The 18,494-nt window shown below is 44.3% G+C and overlaps 1 protein-coding gene across 1 annotated transcript in view; it reads right to left on the reverse strand.

Moving 5' to 3' along the window:
• Window positions 1-16,660, reverse strand: part of LOC109888879 (tripartite motif-containing protein 44) — a 101,299-nt gene extending 84,639 nt beyond the window's left edge. Inside the window, exon 1 of the mRNA XM_031822915.1 lies at window positions 16,576-16,660. The gene's annotated coding sequence lies outside the window, so the exon portion shown is untranslated. The remainder of the gene's footprint in view (window positions 1-16,575) is intronic.
• Window positions 16,661-18,494: the final 1,834 nt, after the last annotated feature.

An 18,494-nucleotide genomic window follows, 5' to 3' on the forward strand; every position in this document is an offset into this window, starting at 1 on the left:
GGAATGATGAGAGATGGAATATGGGAAATTAATGTCTATTTTGTGATCTCATTAAAATGATCATACAGACGTTATAACAGAAACATTGTAACTTTAAGCGCTTTCAGACTGTATATATCAGATTTACATCTAAATGTTGTAAAAAATATATGATTAAATATTTATTTTTTAAAAGATGGAAATGTGATCTTAGCCTACTAAATCAGATTATTTTTTCTTGCAAACTTTTGCTGACTGTCTAGCTTACATGATTAATAGTGAGCTGGACACCATCAGTAAGCTGTAGGTCCGTTATCATTTCGATTTGGAATTAATAATTTGAATGTGTACAGAACAAAAATATAAACTCACCATGTAAATTGCTGGTCCCATGTTTCATGAGCTGAAAAAAAAGATCCCTGAAATTTTCCATTTGCAAAAAAAGCTTATTTCTCTCAAATGTTGTGCACAAATTAGTTTACATCACTGTTAGTGTGAATGTATCCTTTGCCAAGACAATCCACCCACCTCACAGGTGTGGCATGTCAATAAGCTGATTACACAGGTGCACCTTGTGCTGGGGACAATAAAGGGCCACTATAAAATTTACATTTTTGTCACACGTCACAATGCCACAGATGTTTTGATGTAGCGTGCAGTTGGCATGCTGTCTGCAGGAATGTCTACCAGAGCTGTTGCCAGAGAATGAAATGTTCATTTCTCTACCATAAGCCATATCCAACGTCGTTTTAGAGAATTTGGCAGTACCTACAACCAGCCTCACAACCGCAGACCAGTTGTAACCATGCCAGCCCAGGACCCCCTCATCCAGCTTCTTCACCTGCGGAATTGTGTGAGGCGGTGCTGAGGAGTATTTCTTGGTGTATTAAAGACCTTTTTTGGGAAAAATCTTATTCTGATTGGCCGGACCTGGCTACGCAGTGGGTGGGCCTGGCTCCCAAGTCGTGGGCCTATGCCCTCCCAGGCCCACACATGGCTGCGTCCTTGCCCAGTCATGTGAAATCCATAGATTAGGGACTAATTGATTTATTTCAATTGACTAATTTCCTTATATGGACTGAAACTCAGTTGACTCTTTGAAAGTGTGGCATGTTGCTATTTTTAATTGAGTTCACCCGCCCCCCCCAAAAAAAATAAAAAAATATATTATATTTAATTTACAGTACAAGTCAAAAGATGACACACCTACTTATTCAAGTGTTTTAATTTTATTTGACTATTTTCTACATTGTAGAATAATAGTGAAGACATCAAAACTGTAAAATAACACTTATGAAATCAAATAGTAACCAACGAAGTGTTAAACAAGTCAAAATATATTTAGGTAGCCACCCATATATTTAAGAAGCCACCTGTTGTCTTGATGACAGCTTTCCACAGTCTTGGCATTCTCTCAACCAGCTTCACCTGGAATGCTTTTCCAACAGTCTTGAAGGAGTTCCCACATATGCTGAGCACTTGTTGGCTGCTTTTCCTTCACTCTGCAGTCCAACACATCCAAAACCATCTTAATTGGGTTGAGGTCGGGTGATTGTGGAGGCCAGATAATCTTATGCAGCATTCCATCAATCTCCTTCTTGGTCAAATAGCCTTTACACAGCCTGGAGGTATGTTGGGTCATTGTCCTGTTGAAAAACAAATGATAGTCCCACTAAGTGCCTAACCAGATGGGATTGTGTATCGCTGCAGAAGGCTGGTGTAGCCATGCTGGTTAAGTGTGGCTTGAATTTTAAATAAATCACTGACAGTGTCACCAGCAAAGCACCCCTACACCATCACACCTCCTTCTCCATTCTTCACGGTGAGAACTATACATGTGGAGATTATCCGCTCACCTACTCTGCATCTCACAAAGACACGGCGGTTGGAACCAAAAATCTCAAATTTGGACTCAAGACCAAAGGACAGATTTCCAACGGTCTAATGTCTATTGCTTGTGTTTCTTTGCCCAAGCAAGTCTCTTCATCTTTAGTAGAGGTTACTTTTCAGCAATTTGACCATGAAGGCCTGATTCACACAGTCTCCTCTGAACAGTTGATGTTGAGATGTGTAGGTTACTTGAACTCTGTAAAGCATTTATTTGGGCTGCAATTTCTGAGGCTGGTAACTCTAATGAACATATCCTTTGTAGCCGAGGTAACTCTGGGTCTTCCTTTCCTTTGGTGTTCCTCATGAGAGCCAGTTTCATCATAGCGCTTGATGTTTTTTTGCAACTGCACTTGATGTTTCCTCATTGACTGACCGTCATGTCTTAACGTAATGATGGAGTGTCATTTCTCTTTGCTTTTTTGAGCTGTTCTTGCCATAATATGGACTTGGTCTTTTACCAAATAGGGCTATCTTCTGTATAGCACCCTACCCATGTCACAACACAACTGATTGGCTCAAATGCATTATTAAGAAGGCCCATCTGTTAATTGAATTGCATTCCAGGCTGGTTGAGAGATTGCCAACAGTGTGCAACGTTGTCATCAAGGCAAAGGGTGGCAACTTTGAGGAATCTCAAATGTAAAATATATTTTGATTTGTTTAACACTTTTGGTTACTACATGATTCCATATGTGTTATTTCATAGTTGTGATGTTTTTACTATTATTCTACAATGTAGAAAATATTCAAAATAAAGAAAAACCATTGAATGAGTAGGTGTGTCCAAACTTTTGACTGGTACTGTATATTATATATTTTCTACTCATACCACCCGCGGACCGTATTGGACCCCCTGGCAGGCAATATGTTTGACATACCTGCTCTACAACCTAGTGTGTCCCTCTGTTTATGCACCTTGGTTGAATGGAAAGGTGCAGAATATACAGTACGTTCCTGTTTCTCTCTCACTCATCTCAAAGCAGGTCAGTTCCTGGGCTGCTCTCTTCAAGCCCGGTACACCCTGCCTGGTATAACACTGTGTCAAATAATAATAATGCAGAATCAATAGGCTTTAGAGAGTAAGTCAGTGTCTGGACTGGTGGTGCTCAGATGGGTCTGTGTGGAGGGAGATTATTTTTGATTTATTTCACCTTTATTTAACCAGGTGGGCCAGCTGAGAACAAGTTCTCATTCACAACTGTGACCTGGCCAAGATAAAGCAAAGCAGTGTGACAAAAACAACACAGAGTTACACATGGGATAAACAAAAGTACAGTCAATAACAATAAAACAATCTACATACTGTCACGCCCTGGTCTAAGTATTTTGTGTTTTTCTTCATGTATTGGGTCAGGCCAGGGTGTGGCATGGAGTTTTTGTATTGTGGTGTGTTTTGTCTTGGGTTTTTGGTGTGTATGTTTTTGGGATTGTAGCTAGTGGGGTTATCTAGCAAGGTCTATGGCTGTCTGGAGTGGTTCTCAATTAGAGGCAGGTGCTTATCACTGTCTCTGATTGGGAACCATATTTAGGCAGCCATATTCTTTGAGTTTGTCGTGGGTGATTGTCCTATTTGTCCTTGTTTGATATTAGTTGACACAAGTATAGGCTGTTTTCGGTTTTCGTTTCGTTTATTGTTTTGGTAGTGTTCGTGTTTAGTCGTGTTTACATTTGTTTAAATAAACATGGATCGCAATCGACACGCTGCAGTTTGGTCCGACTCTCCTTCACCACACTTAGAAAACCGTAACAGAATCACCCACCACCAACGGACCAAGCAGCGTGTCAACAGGCAGGAGCAGCCCAAAGAGGAGATGCGCTATAAGGATTTCTGGACATGGGAGGAAATCCTAAACGGAGAAGGACCCTGGGCTCAGCCTGGAGAATATCGCCGCCCCAAAGAAGAACTGGAGGCGGCGAGAGCGAAGAGGCGCCGTTATGAGGAGGCAGCACGGCGACTCGGAAGGAAGCCTGAGAATCAGCCCCAAAAATGTATTGGGGGGGGGGGCTCAGGGAGAGTGTGGCAGAGTCAGGAGTCAGACCTGAGCCAACTCTCCCTGTTTATCGTGAGGAGCCTAGGAGGAGACCAGAACCAGAGCCGGTGTTGGAGGTGAGCGAAACAGAGACTGTGAAGGAGTTAATGGGGAAATTGGAGGAGAGAGAAATGAGGGAGTTGCTGTGTTGGTGCTTTTTGCATGGAATTCGCCCGACGGAACGTGTCGGGGATTTGATGGCACCTGGGTTAGCGCTCCATACTCGTCCTGAGGTGCGTGTTAGTCGGCTGGTGAAGTTGGTGCCAGCCTCACGCACCAGGCCTCCTGTGCACATCCCTAGCCTTGCACGTCCTGTGCCAGCACTGCTCTCAAGATCTCCAGTACGCCTTCACGGTCTAGCCCATCCTGTGCCACACCACACTCCAGCCCTCCGGTAGCAGCTCCCCGCACCAGGCTTCCTGTGCGTGTCCTCGGTCCAGTAACACCAGTACCAGCACCACGCATCAGGCCTACAGTGCGCCTCGCCTCTCCAGCGCTGCCAGAGCTTTCCTCCTCTACAGCGCTGCTGGATTCTCCCGCCTGTTTAGCGCAGCCAGAGCCTTCCTCCTCTCCTGCGCTGCCGGAGTCTCCTGCCTGTTCAGCGCTGCCAGAGCTTTCCTCCTCTACAGCGCTGCTGGATTCTCCCGCCTGTTTAGCGCAGCCAGAGCCTTCCTCCTCTCCTGCGCTGCCGGAGTCTCCTGCCTGTTCAGCGCAGCCAGAGCTGCCAGCCTGCATGGAGCAGCCAGAGGTGTCAGTCTGCATGGAGCAGCCAGAGCTGTCAGTCTACATGAAGCAGCCTGAGCTGCCAGTCTGCATGAAGCAGCCAGTCTACATGGAGCAGCCAGAGCTGTCAGTCTGCATGAAGCAGCCAGAGCTGTCAGTCTGCATAGAGCAGCCAGAGCTGCCAGTCTGCAAGGAACTGCCAGCCTGCATGGAGCAGCCAGAGCTGTCAGTCTGCATGGAGCAGCCAGAGCTGTCAGTCTGCACGGAGCAGCCAGAGCTGTCAGTCTGCATGGAGCAGCCAGAGCTGTCAGTCTACATGGTGCAGCCAGAGCTGTCAGTCTGCATGGAGCAGCCAGAGCTGTCAGTCTGCATGGAGCAGCCAGAGCTGTCAGTCTGCATGGAGCAGCCAGAGCTGTCAGTCTACATGAAGCAGCCCGAGATGCCAGTCTGCATGAAGCAGCCAGTCTACATGGAGCAGCCAGAGCTGTCAGTCTGCATGAAGCAGCCAGAGATGTCAGTCTGCATAGAGCAGCCAGAGCTGCCAGTCTGCAAGGAGCTGCCAGTCTGCAAGGAGCTGCCAGTCTGCAAGGAGTCTGCAAGGAGCCGCCAGTCTGCCCAGCGCCGCCAGTGCCGCCAGTCTGCCCAGCGCCGCCAGTCTGCCCAGCGCCGCCGGTGCCGCCAGTCTGCCCAGCATCGCCAGTCTGCCCAGCGCCGCCAGTCTACCCAGCGCCGCCAGTCTGCCCAGCGCCGCCAGTCTGCCCAGCGTCGCCAGTCTGTCAGGATCAGTTAGATCCACCAGTCAGCCAGGATCCACCAGTCTGCCAGGATCCACCAGTCAGCCAGACTCTTCCAGATCCGCCAGTCAGCCAGACTCTTCCAGATCCGCCAGTCAGCCAGACTCTTCCAGATCCGCCAGTCAACCAGACTCTTCCAGATCTGCCAGTCAACCAGATTCTTCCAGATCTGCCAGTCAACCAGACTCTTCCAGATCTGCCAGTCAACCAGATTCTTCCAGATCTGCCAGTCAACCAGACTCTTCCAGATCTGCCAGTCAACCAGATTCTTCCCGATCTGCCAGTCAACCAGACTCTTCCCGATCTGCCAGTCACCCAGACTCTTCCCGATCTGCCAGTCAACCAGACTCTTCCCGATCTGCCAGTCAACCAGACTCTTCCAGATCTGCCAGTCAACCAGACTCTTCCAGATCTGCCAGTCAACCAGACTCTTCCAGATCTGCCAGTCAACCAGACTCTTCCAGATCTGCCAGTCAACCAGACTCTTCCAGATCTGCCAGTCAACCAGACTCTTCCAGATCTGCCAGTCAACCAGACTCTTCCAGATCTGCCAGTCAACCAGACTCTTCCAGATCTGCCAGTCAACCAGACTCTTCCAGATCTGCCAGTCAGCCTGGATCTGCCAGTCAGCCAGGATCTGCCAGTCAGCCAGGATCTGCTGAAACCACCAGCCAGCCAGGATCTGGTAGATCTATCTACCTGCCTGAGCTTCTTCTCACTCCTGAGCTTTCTCTCACTCCTGAGCTTTCTCTCACTCCTGAGCTTTCTCTCACTCCTGAGCTTTCTCTCGCTCCCGAGCTTTCTCTCGCTCCCGAGCTTTCTCTCGCTCCCGAGCTTTCTCTCGCTCCCGAGCTTTCTCTCGCTCCCGAGCTTTCTCTCGCTCCCGAGCTTCCTCTCGCTCCCGAGCTTCCCCTCAGTCCCGAGCTGTCCTTCAGTCCCGATCTGCTCCTCAGTCCAGTGGGGTTCTGGGTGAGGACTACTAGGCCATGGTCGGCGGCGAGGGTGGTCTATCCAGGGACTTGAGGAGAGGGGACAAAGACATTAACTGAATGGGTTCCACGTCCCGCGCCACCATGGACAGACGCCCACCCGGACCCTCCCTATTGTTTTGAGGTGCGTTCGGGAGTCCGCACCTTAGGGGGGGGGGGGGGTTCTGTCATGCCCTGGTCTAAGTATTTTGTGTTTTTCTTCATGTATTGGGTCAGGCCAGGGTGTGGCATGGAGTTTTTGTATTGTGGTGTGTTTTGTCTTGGGTTTTTGGTGTGTATGTTTTTGGGATTGTAGCTAGTGGGGTTATCTAGCAAGTTCTATGGCTGTCTGGAGTGGTTCTCAATTAGAGGCAGGTGCTTATCGTTGTCTTTGATTGGGAACCATATTTAGGCAGCCATATTCTTTGAGTTTGTCGTGGGTGATTGTCCTATTTGTCCTGAGTGTCTTGATGTCCTTGTTTGATATTAGTTGACACAAGTATAGGCTGTTTTCGGTTTTCGTTTCGTTTATTGTTTTGGTAATGTTCGTGTTTAGTCGTGTTTACATTTGTTTAAATAAACATGGATCGCAATCGACACGCTGCAGTTTGGTCCGACTCTCCTTCACCACACTTAGAAAACCGTAACACATACAGTGTGTACAAATGAAGTGAGGAGGTAAGGCAATAAATAAGTAATTACAATTTAGAAAATTAACACTGGAGTGATAGATGTGCCGATGATGTGCAAGTAAATAGAAATTATGGTGTGCAAAAGAGCAAAGAATAATAATAAAATCAATATGGGGATGAGGTAGGTAGTTGGATGGGCTATTTACAGATGGGCTGTGTACAGCTGCAGCGATTGGTGAGCTGCTCAGATAGCTGATGCTTAAATTTAGAGAGGGAGTTGTAAGTCTCCAACTTCAGCGATTTTTGCAAATCATTCCAGTCATTGGCAGCAGAGAACTGGAAGGAAAGGCGGCCAAAGGAGGTGTTGGCTTTGGGGATGACCAGTGAGATATATCTGCTGGAGTGCGTGCTACGGTGGGTGTTGTTATGGTGACCAGTGAGCTGAGATAAGGCCTAATATGTAGCGAGGGCCAGCCAACAAGAGCATACAGGTCGCAGTGGTGGGTGGTATATGGGGCTTTGGTGACAAAAGGGATGGCACTGTGATAGACTGCATCCAGTTTGCTGAGTGGAGAGAAATGGAGAGGGAGAAGAGATCTAGAAAGGGGGAAAGAGAGAAATAGAAGGAGAGAGAGATATAGAGAGGAATCAGGGGAGCCCAAGCCCTTTTTCAATTGTGCACTGAGAGCATAAAGTAAAATATTTTAAAAATTACAAAATACAATAACAACTACATTACATTAGAACATCACAGCCATCATAAACAATCAATCAATTAAAACAATTGTCTTAGTTCCCTAGTAGCACCACAGAATCCAAATGTAATACATTTTGCAAGTGATTACAAAAATGTGGAGCGTGAAAACTTAAAGCAGATTTACCTAATTCCGTGGAGACCTGAGGAATCTGAAGAGTTAATAAACCATGCTTGGTTTGGTATCAAATTATTTTAGATGTTAGCAATGAAGTCAGGTAAGTTGGAAGCTTGTGTAACAGGTATTTGTAAACAAAAAGGGAGTAATTTACTTATCTATGGGCCTTTAATGAGGACCAGCCAACCTGTTGATACAGGATGCAGTGGTGAGTATTAAAACTGTCACCAATGATAAAACGAATGGCGCTATGGTGGACGGCATCCAAAGGTTTAAGAGTGGTGGCTGCTGCAATCTGGTAAATGGTGTCACCATAATGATCTGTCAGGAAAGTGGACTGTACAATCTGCTTCCTGATATTTTGGGAGAGGCAAGATCTTTAAAAAAAAAAATACGTCACTTCAGCTTTTTAACTAGCTCATCCATACTTTTTTAAAACATGAAGTATTTGTCAATCCAGATGCCGAGATATTTGTAGATGGGATTCCGATCAATGGGAGACCCATCCAATTAATAAACATAGTGGGAGATATGGAGAAAGAGACTGAAATAGGTCAGACAGAAAGAGACAGAAAGAGAGAGATTATAATGCCAAAGGGGGACATTTGAATTTGCTCCTGATCCTCTGCAGTCCCAGAGGAAAAGCTAATAATTTCAGAATCATCCCAGAATATTCTATATTCAATACAAAACTCTCAAACTATTTTCTGCAGAATCATTCATTCCTGAAAAGCCCTAATATAATATTCAATATAATCTGTATATTTCTAATGCAGTCAGAATTAGATTAATCCTGTACATGCATATGAGGCAAGGAAGGAGAAGTGGAGAGAAGGCAGAGAGAGTGTTTGCTTCATACAATGATAGAAAGGTGACACACAGTGTGTGTGTGTGTGTGTGTGTGTGTGTGTGTGTGTGTGTGTGTGTGGTGTTAGGCACAATCTGGATGCAGCATTCAGCTCTGATGTTATTTTCAGTAATGTTGGTGATTTCACATCACTCACACTTCACTAACAGTTCTCAGGCTATTTTATGAGACTGCGAAAGCCTTCATCTGCCCATTTTTCTTTTCCTTCTCTTATATTACCATAGGATCGATACCCAGGTTTACTGGACACTTTCCCCCAATAAGTCAATGATTCAATCATTTTCTGAGTCAGGTCTGTAGCGTGTCTATTATCATAAAACCAGGCCTGACCTGGACTTTATTGCTACTAGCAGATGGTAACGCTAGGAGTGTGGGAGAGAGCCACTTGGCAGGAAGTTGCAGGTCTTAACATGCCATTTTTCACCACTAACAGAAGAATGGCTAAGAAACAACAGGATGGAGTGAAATCTTCTACTCCACATATTTTCTTATTCAACCTTTATTTAGGAGTCATGCTAAGTCCATGTTTTTTTCAAGGAGATGAGCTCTGCATGAACATTACAATAAACCATTACACCTATACATATCTTTATACATCTTAATTTACAAAATACATGAAAAGAAAAACGTAATCATATGAAACTAACACATTCTTCAATAAAAAGGCCCTCTAACATCTGCCTGAATTGCCCTAGAGGCACCAACATAAGATGCAAAAAAACTAAAAGCTCGGTGGAGATGGAAGGGATCTCCAAGTTTAGACATCCCTGAGTCTGGGTCTGGTAACTTATACTGAAGGTTAACAATGAGCTAATGTATGGCGGAAGTTTATGTATGAGGGCTTTAAAGTCAAAAAGAGCGCAATGCATCGATCTACGAGACTTCATAGAGGGCCACCCTACTTTCTGATACAAAATGCAATGATGTGTATTGAACCCATCAACCTTAATACTGCCTCCAATACAGTGGCAGCTGCATTCATATAGACAATATGGCCATTGTCAATAATGATTTATTTTACTCTATTTAACGAACGACAGGACCTGTTCGTATGGAATAAGCCTATTTGCATTCTTAGTTTCTTAATGAACAGCTTTTAGGTCAATCCAGATGCCCAAATATACCGTATATAAGCAGGGATACAATCAATGAAGGGCACCATCAAAGTATGTATATATAAATCACCAGATACATTTTTATGTGATATGGAAAATAAATGTGAAAAGTATTCAGAACCCTTCCCTTTATCCACATTTTGTTACGTTACAGCCTTATTCTAAAATGGATTTAAAAAAAGTACATATATCATAAATCTACACAAAATACTTCACAATGACAAAGTGAAAACAGGTTATCAGAAATGTTTGATAATTTATATATAAAAAACAAAAAAATAAATACCTTCTTACATAATTATTCAGACCCTGTGAGACTCAATTGTTCAGATGCTGTGAGACTCAATTGAGCTCAGGTGCATCCTGTTTCCATTGATCATCCTTGATATGTTTCTACAACTGATTGGAGTCCAACTGTGGCAAATTCAATTGATTGGACATGATTTGGAAAGGCACACACCTGTCAATATAAGGTCCCACAGTTGACAGTGCATGTCAGAGCAAAAAGCAAGCCATGAGGTCAAAGGAATTGTCCGTAGAGCTCCGAGATAGGATTGTGTCTGCAGCATTGAAGGTCCCCAAGAACACAGTGGCCTCCATCATTCTTAAATGGAAGAACTTTGGAAACACCTAAACTCTTCCTAGAGCTGACCAAACTGAGCAATCAGGGAAGAAGGGCCTTGGTCAGGGAGGTGACCAAGAACCCGATGGTCACTCTGACAGAGCTCCAGAGTTCTGGCAGAACCTTCCAGAAGGACAACCATCTATGCAGCACTCCACCAATTAGGCCTTTATGGTGTAGTGGCTAGACAGACGCCAGTTCTCAGTAAAAGGAACATGAAGGTCCACTTGGAGTTTGCCAAAGAAACCAAGATTGAACTCTTTGGCTTGAATGCCAAATCAAATCAAATTGTATTAGTCACCTGTGCCCAACACCAAAGGTGTAGACCTTACAGTGAAATGCTTACTTACGAGGCCCTAACCAACAATGCAGTTAAAAACAAACATGAGTAAGGATAAATAAAAGTAACAAGTAATTAAAGCACAGCAGTAAATAAAATAGCGAGAATATACACAGGGGGTACCATCACAGAGTTAATGTGGGGGGCACCGGTTAGTTGAGGTAATATGAACATGTAGGTAGAATTATTAAAGTGACGATACATAGATGATAATAACAGAGAGTAGCAGTGGTATAAAAGCGCGGGGGGGGCAATGCAAATAGTCTGGGTAGTTTGATTAGATGTTCAGGAGTGTTATGGCTTGGTGGTAGAAGCTGTATAGAAGCCTCTTGTATCTAGATTTGGCGCTGCGGTATCACTTGCTGTGTAGTAGCAGAGAGAACGGTCTTTGACTAGGATAGCTGGAATCTTTGACAATTGTTAGGGCCTTCCTCTGACACCGTCTGGTGTAGAGATCCTGGATGGCAGGAAGCTTGGCTCCAGGGATGTACTGGGCCGTACGCACTACCCTCTGTAGTGCCTTGCGGTCGGAGGCTGTGCAGTTGCAGGCAGTGATGCAACCAGTCAGGATGCGCTCGATGGTGCAGCTGTAGAACCTTTTGAGAATCTGAGGATAATATAAATAATTTCAGTCTCCTGAGGGGGAATAGGTTTTGTCGTGCCGTCTACACGACTGTCTTGGTGGGCTTGGACCATGTTAGTTTGATGGTGATGTGCACACCAAGGAACTTGAAGCTCTCAACCTGCTCCACTACAGCCCCGTCAATGAGAATGGGGCGTGCTTGGTCCTCTTTCTCCTGTTGTCCACAATCATCTCCTTTGTCTTGATCACTATGAGGGAGAGGTTGTTGTCTTGGCACCACATGGCCAGGTCTCTGACCTCTTCCCTATAGGCTGTCTCGTCGTTGTTGGTGATCAGGTCTACCACTGTTGTGTCATCGGCAAACTAAATGATGGTGTCGGAGTCATGCCTGGCCGTGCAGTCATGAGCGAGTAGAGAGTACAGGAGGGGACTGAGCACGCGACCCTGAGGGGCCACTGTATTGAGTATCAGCATAGCGGAGGTGTTGTTACCTACCCTTACCCCCTGGGGGCGGCCCGTCAGGATGTCCAGGATCCTGTTGCAGAGGGAGGTGTTTAGTCCCAGGGTCCTTAGCTTAGTGATGAGCTTTGAGGGAACTATGGTGTTGAACGCTGAGCTGTAGTGAATTAATAGCATTCTCACATAGGTGTTCCTTTGTCCCGGTGGGAAAGGGCAGTGTGCAATAGAGATTGTATCATCTGTGGATCTGTTGGGGCGGTATGCAGATAGGAGTGGGTATAGGATTTCTGGGATAATGGTGTTGATGTGAGCCATGACCAGCCTTTCAAAGCACTTCATGGCTACAGATGTGAGTGCTATTGGTCGGTAGTCATTTAGGCAGGTTATGTTAGTGTTCTTGGGCACATGGACTAAGGTGGTCTGCTTCTACACCTGCATTGCTTGCTGTTTGGGGTTTTAGGCTGGGTTTCTGTACAGCACTTTGAGATATCAGCTGATGTACGAAGGGCTATATAAATAAATTTGATTTGATTTGATTTGAAACATGTAGGTATTACAGACTCGGACAGGGAGAGATTAAAAATGTCAGTGAAGACACTTGCCAGTTGGTCAGCGCATGCTCGCAGTACACGTCCTGGTAATCCGTCTGGCCCTGCGGCCTTGTGAATGTTGACCTGTTTAAAGGTCTTAGTCAAATAAGCTGTGGAGAGCGTGATCACACAGTCTTCTGGAACAGCTGGTGCTCTCATGCATGTTTCAGTGTTATTTGCCTCAAAGCGAGCATAGAGTTAGTTATGCTCGTCTGAAAGGCTTGCCTCACTGGGCAGCTCTTGGCTGTGCTTCCTTTTGTAGTCTGTAATGGTTTGCAAGCCCTGCCATATCCCAAGAGTGTTTGGAGCCGGGGAGGTACAATTCAATATTAGTCCTGTATTGATGGTTCGTTTGAGGGCATAGTGGGATTTCTTATAAGCTTCCGGGTTAGAGTCGCGCTCCTTGAAAGCGGCAGCTCTAGCCTTCAGATTCGTACGGGTGTTGCCTGTAATCCATGGCTTCTGGTTGTGGTATGTACGTACAGTCACTGTGGGGACGGCGTCATCGATGCACTTATTGATGAAGCCAATGATTGATGTGTACTCTTCAATGCCATCGGAGGAATCGTATTCCAGTCTGTGCTAACAAAACTGTTCTGTAGCTTAGCATCTGCTTCATCTAACCACTTTTTATTGATCGATTCACTGGTGCTTCCTGCTTACATTTCTGGCTTGTAAGCAGGAATCAGGAGGATAGGGTTATGATCAGATTTGCCAAATGGAGAGTGAGGGAGAGCTTTTTATGCGCCTCTCTGTGTGGAGTAAAGGTGGTCCAGAGTTTTTCCCCCCTCTGGTTGCACATCTAACATGCTGCTAGAAATTTCCTGCATTATAGTTCACGGCTACTTGGAGTGCCGCATGTGGGTGAGCATTTTCCTGTTTGCTTATGGTGGAATAAAGCTCATTGAGTGCGGCCCTTGTGCCAGCATCGGTCTGTGGTGATATGTAAACAGCTATGAAAAATACAGATCAAACTCTAGATAGATTGTGTGGTCTACAGCTTATCATGAGATACTCTATCTCAGGTGAGCAAAAACCATGAGACTTCCTTAGATATCGTGCACCAGCTGTTTTTTACAAAAAGTACATAGTCTGCCGCCCCTTGTCTTTCCAGACACTGCTGTTCTGTCCTACCGATACTCCAAATAACCATCCAGCTGTATGTTGATAATGTTATCGTTCAGCCACAACTCCGTGAAACATAAGACATTACAGTTATGAAAGTTTTTCCCATTGGTAGTTTTATTTTCTGCGTAGGTCATCGATTTTATTTTCCAAAGATTGCACATTTGCTAGCAGAATGGAAGGAAGTGAGGGTTTATTCAATTGCCTACGAATTCTCAGAACGCATCCTGCCCTCTGGCACCTTTTTCTCTGCCTTCTCTTCATGCATATGACGGGGATCTGGGCCTTTTCCCGGGAAAGCAGTATATCATTCACATCTGGCTCGTCAGACTCATTAAAGGAAATAAAGGATTCTGTCAGTCCATGTTGAGTAGTCGCAGTTCTGATGCCCAGAAGTTATTTTCGGTCATAAGAGACGGTAGCAGCAACATTATGTACAAAATAAGTTTAAAAAATAAGTTAAACAACGCAAAGAAATGAACAAAAAACACAATTGGTTAGGAAAACCTAGAATGTCTGCCTTGTTCTCCGGTGCCATCTCTACCCTGCCTTAGCTTCACGTCTGGAGGAAACCTGGCACCATCCCTATGGTGAAGCATGGTGGTGGCAGCATCATGCTGTGGGGATGTTTTTCTGCGGCAGGGACTGGGAGACTAGTCAGGATTGAGGGAAAGATGAATGGAGAAAAGTACAGAGAGATCCTTGAGAAAAACCTGCTCCAGAGCACTCAGACTGGGGCTAAGGTTCACCTTTCAACAGGACAACGACCCCGAGCACACAGCTAAGACAACACAGGAGTGGCCTGGGGACAAGTATATGAATGTCTTTGAATGGTCCAGCCAGAGCCTGGACTTGAACCCGATCGAACGTCTCTGAAGAGACCTGAAAATAGCTATGCAGTGATGCTCCCCATCCAACCTGACAGAGCTTGAGAAGATCTGCAGAGAAGAATAGAAACTCCACAAAATAAAGGTGTGCCAAACTTGTAGCGTCATACCCAAAGAAGACTCAGCGCTGTTATCGCTACCAAAGGTGCTTCAAAAAAATACTGAGTAAAGGGTCTGAATACTTATGTAAATTAGATATTCCATTTTAAATTTGTAATACATTTGCAAAATTGTCTAAAATCCAGATTTTGCTTTGTTATTTTGAGCTAGTGTGTGTAGATTGATGAGGGGAAAAAAATATTTAAGGCTGTAACATAATAAAATGTGGAAAAGGTCAAGGGGTCTGAATACTTTCCGAATGCACTGTACTTGGTTTTACCTGCATTAAGTACCCATTTCAGTTCTACAAAGGCTTTCTGCAGGGCAATAAAGGCAGATTAAAGCTATGACAGATCCTGGTCAGCTGTGGGGGCAATAGCATACACCACAGTGTCATCTGCAGTCAGGTGAAAGCATTTTTGTTTTTACAGATTAACCAATATTGTTCATGTAAGTGGTAAAAAGAACCGGACCAAAAATCGTTTTGTCCAGAAAACATGATTTGACACCATCAGTAAATACACACTATTCTGTCCTTTAAATAATTTCCAAACCAGCTACCTGCAGCCTGGTCCAGCCAAATGTATGAATGCCTATGGATAATTAATGAGTAGTCCACAGTGTTGCTTTAGACAGGTCAATAAAAAGTGCCGCACAGTGTTTCTTCTTTTACAAACAATTAAGAACATAATTTAAAACCAAAGAAGTAGCAGAGATGATGCTATGACCTAGTCTGAAACCCGACTGGTGGACATTTAGAATAAATGTTGAAGTTAAAAAGGATGTAAGTTGAATATTTACCACCGATTCTATCATTTTATTACAAATCAAGAGAGTTTTGAAGTGGGGCGATAATTATTTAAGTCACTGGGGTCCCCAACTTTGTGAAGGGGGAGTATATGGCCACCTTCCAGACCCTGGGGATGGTACCAGAAATAATAGTAAGGTTATAAATATGTGTTAAAGATTCTGTAATCAGAGGAGCAGAAAGCTGCAGCAAGAAAGGATCAAGCAAATCAGCCCCAGTGGATTTATTTTACATCAATCTTGTTCAAGGTGTCTAGTACATTACAAGTACAAAGTTGTTGAAATGAACACAAAGATTCAATAGAAGTGAATGGAACTTCCATTGAGCCAATTAGAGGCTGGGAGAGGGTCTGGCAGTCGACTGGCTGACCAGGGTAAATATCTACAGTATATACAAAAGTTAAAGAGGCTCATCCACTAAACCAAAATGCACCCCAAATCACTAACAATGTCCTCCGCGCCTAAAATAAACCAAAATGCATCCCGAATCATGAACAATATCCTCTGTTAATCTGTTCAAAACAATTCGATTTTGAGAGGATGTATGGTTAGTCAATATGCTACAGTGGCTGGGTTAACACTGGCATTCGTTTGATTGATGAGATGACTGGCACAATCAAATAACTGTTGGAAGGAAAATGGTGTACTCCTTGACAGTGATTCACTGAGTGTTGACAGTACAATATATGGACAATAGCCCCAGTCACTCTGTGGCTCAGATGAAAAGCGTTTCCCCGATGCTGTCAAGACTGACACCCAGCCAGCTGTCTGGAGACAAACTGAAAGGAGATGCAAGCTTGTAAACATCACCACTGTCATATGCCTTATCAAAGTTGCTTTATATCAATCAGTATACTGATCAAAGCTAATCAACTGATCTCCCGGTCCCAGCTCAGAAAAGCCTCCACGACAGGGAACACTAATTTGTCCCGCTGAGGCCAATATTTGATGTTTTCTCTGCTCAAAAGGGGTGAAAACAAACTGGTCATCCAAAGGTTGAGAGTGTACCATATTTTCCAACGACGTCAGAGCACAATCCCTTTCCCTACCATTCCGTTGCTCATGCTCTGGGCTCCAGGCGAGCTCCACCGAGCCGCAAACAAGATTCTATCGATTTGGCTACGGTTTGGATCCTGTGCCATGTCAGTCAGTCAGACAGACATGTAAATAATCAGATAAATCGGTGACTCACCATCAGAGCCTTAGTGAACACAGTCCTGTTCTGCAGCCTCGTTCCACCCCACTCGATCCACGACTACCTCTTATTAGTCCCCTCTTCACACAGGCCGTCTCCATGGTAACCATCTTCCACTACCAATTTGAGGGCAGCGATGTGCCTCCGTCGGTTTCCAGCGAAGTCGGCCCCTGCTTTTTCTGACTGTTGTCAGAGCTGGGGAAACTAGAGAGAGTTATTTAGAGTCAAACAACCCATTCAGCTAATATTATGACATTCTGTTTGCCTTCTAATATCTCTCTTGGATTTCCACTTCTGTTTGTGCTTGATCTCCAGAGATCGACACTGTCAAGTTATGCCAATCCGTGTAACTTTCAACCCTTATTTGAACAGAACCATAGGTTAGCAAAGTTCCCAACAGCAGTCCCAATACCTTAACACTGCTACACCTGGCTATCAGCGGAGCCTTGTCTGGCAGCAAAATAGTTCATTCAGCCTCATATACTGTCTTAAAAAAAACATAGCTGATATGGCTGACTTGCTTAAACAAATGTAGTTCCTACTGACAAATGAGATGTACAAACTATGGCATAAGAAGAAGACAAGCAGATAAGAGGCAATCCATAATTATTATTAAGATTAAGACAATAAGCGAGCTAGGACGGATTTAGTCCATATAACTATTTGCTCAGCACTTTTGAAATGTACAGCGACAGAATTCAGAACATGGGCCGTTCTTACAGTGTCCTCCCTGTACACCAAGTCAGAACCGTACAGTTCTTTCTTTAATTAAACATTCATCATGAACACATACCACGCCGCATTTTGGTCCTCTGATCCTTCTCGCCTCTCCTCTTCATCTGAAAGGAAGATCGTGACAGTTATCAAACTTTGTCATCAAAGTCTGTCATTCTCTGGATTTATGGTGCTTTCACAACAACTGGGAACTCTGAAAAAAACTAGATTGAATCGTGATGACATCAGTGATCTTCAGGTCGTAGCTCTAGAAAGAGGCCCGAGTTCCCGACTTACAATTCTGAGTTGGATGACCGTTCAAAATGTATTTTCCCAGTCGGAGCTCGTTTTTTCTTGAGTTCCCAGTTGTCTTGAACTCACCGAAGTCAGATTTCCCAGCTCTGAGTTAACCTCTCTGGGATCGTTCGGGACGCTAGCGTCCCACCTCACCAACAGCCAGTGAAATTGCAGGGCGCCATATTCAAAACAGAAATCTCTTCATTAAAATTCCTTTTACACCATTTTAAAGATACACTTGTCGTTAATCCAACCATAGTGTCCAATTTCAAAAAGGCTTTTTGGCGAAAGCAGAACATATCATTATGTTAGGTCAGCAACTAGTCACAGAAAGCATTCAGCCATTTTCCAACCAAAGAGACGTGTCACAAAAAGCAGAAATATAGCTACAATTAATCACTAACCTTTGACGATCTTCATCAGATGACACGCCCAGGACTCAATGTTATACAATACATGTATGTTTTGTTCGATCAAGTTAATATTTATATCCAGAAACCTCAGTTTACATTGGCGCCATGTTCAGAAATGCCTCCAAAACATCCAGAGAAATTGCAGAGAGCCACATCAAATAACAGAAAACTCATCATAAACTTTGATGAAAGATACATGTTTTACATAGAATTAAAGATGAACTTGTTCGTAATGCAACCGCTGTGTCAGATTTTTTAAAAATATATTAAATAATCTGAGAACAGGTTCAGCCACAAAAGCAAGCCATACAGTTACCCGCCAAATTGTGGAGTCAACAAAAGTCATAAATAGCATTATAAACCTTCACTTACCTTTGCTGATCTTCGTCGGAATGCACTCCCCGGACTCCCACAGGAAATGTTTGTTTTGTTCGATTACGTCCATATTTATGTCCAAATACCTCAGTTTTGTTCACGCGCTTAGTTCACTAT

This window comes from Oncorhynchus kisutch, linkage group LG4 (assembly GCF_002021735.2).
Source record: "Oncorhynchus kisutch isolate 150728-3 linkage group LG4, Okis_V2, whole genome shotgun sequence".
Taxonomy (NCBI): domain Eukaryota; kingdom Metazoa; phylum Chordata; class Actinopteri; order Salmoniformes; family Salmonidae; genus Oncorhynchus; species Oncorhynchus kisutch.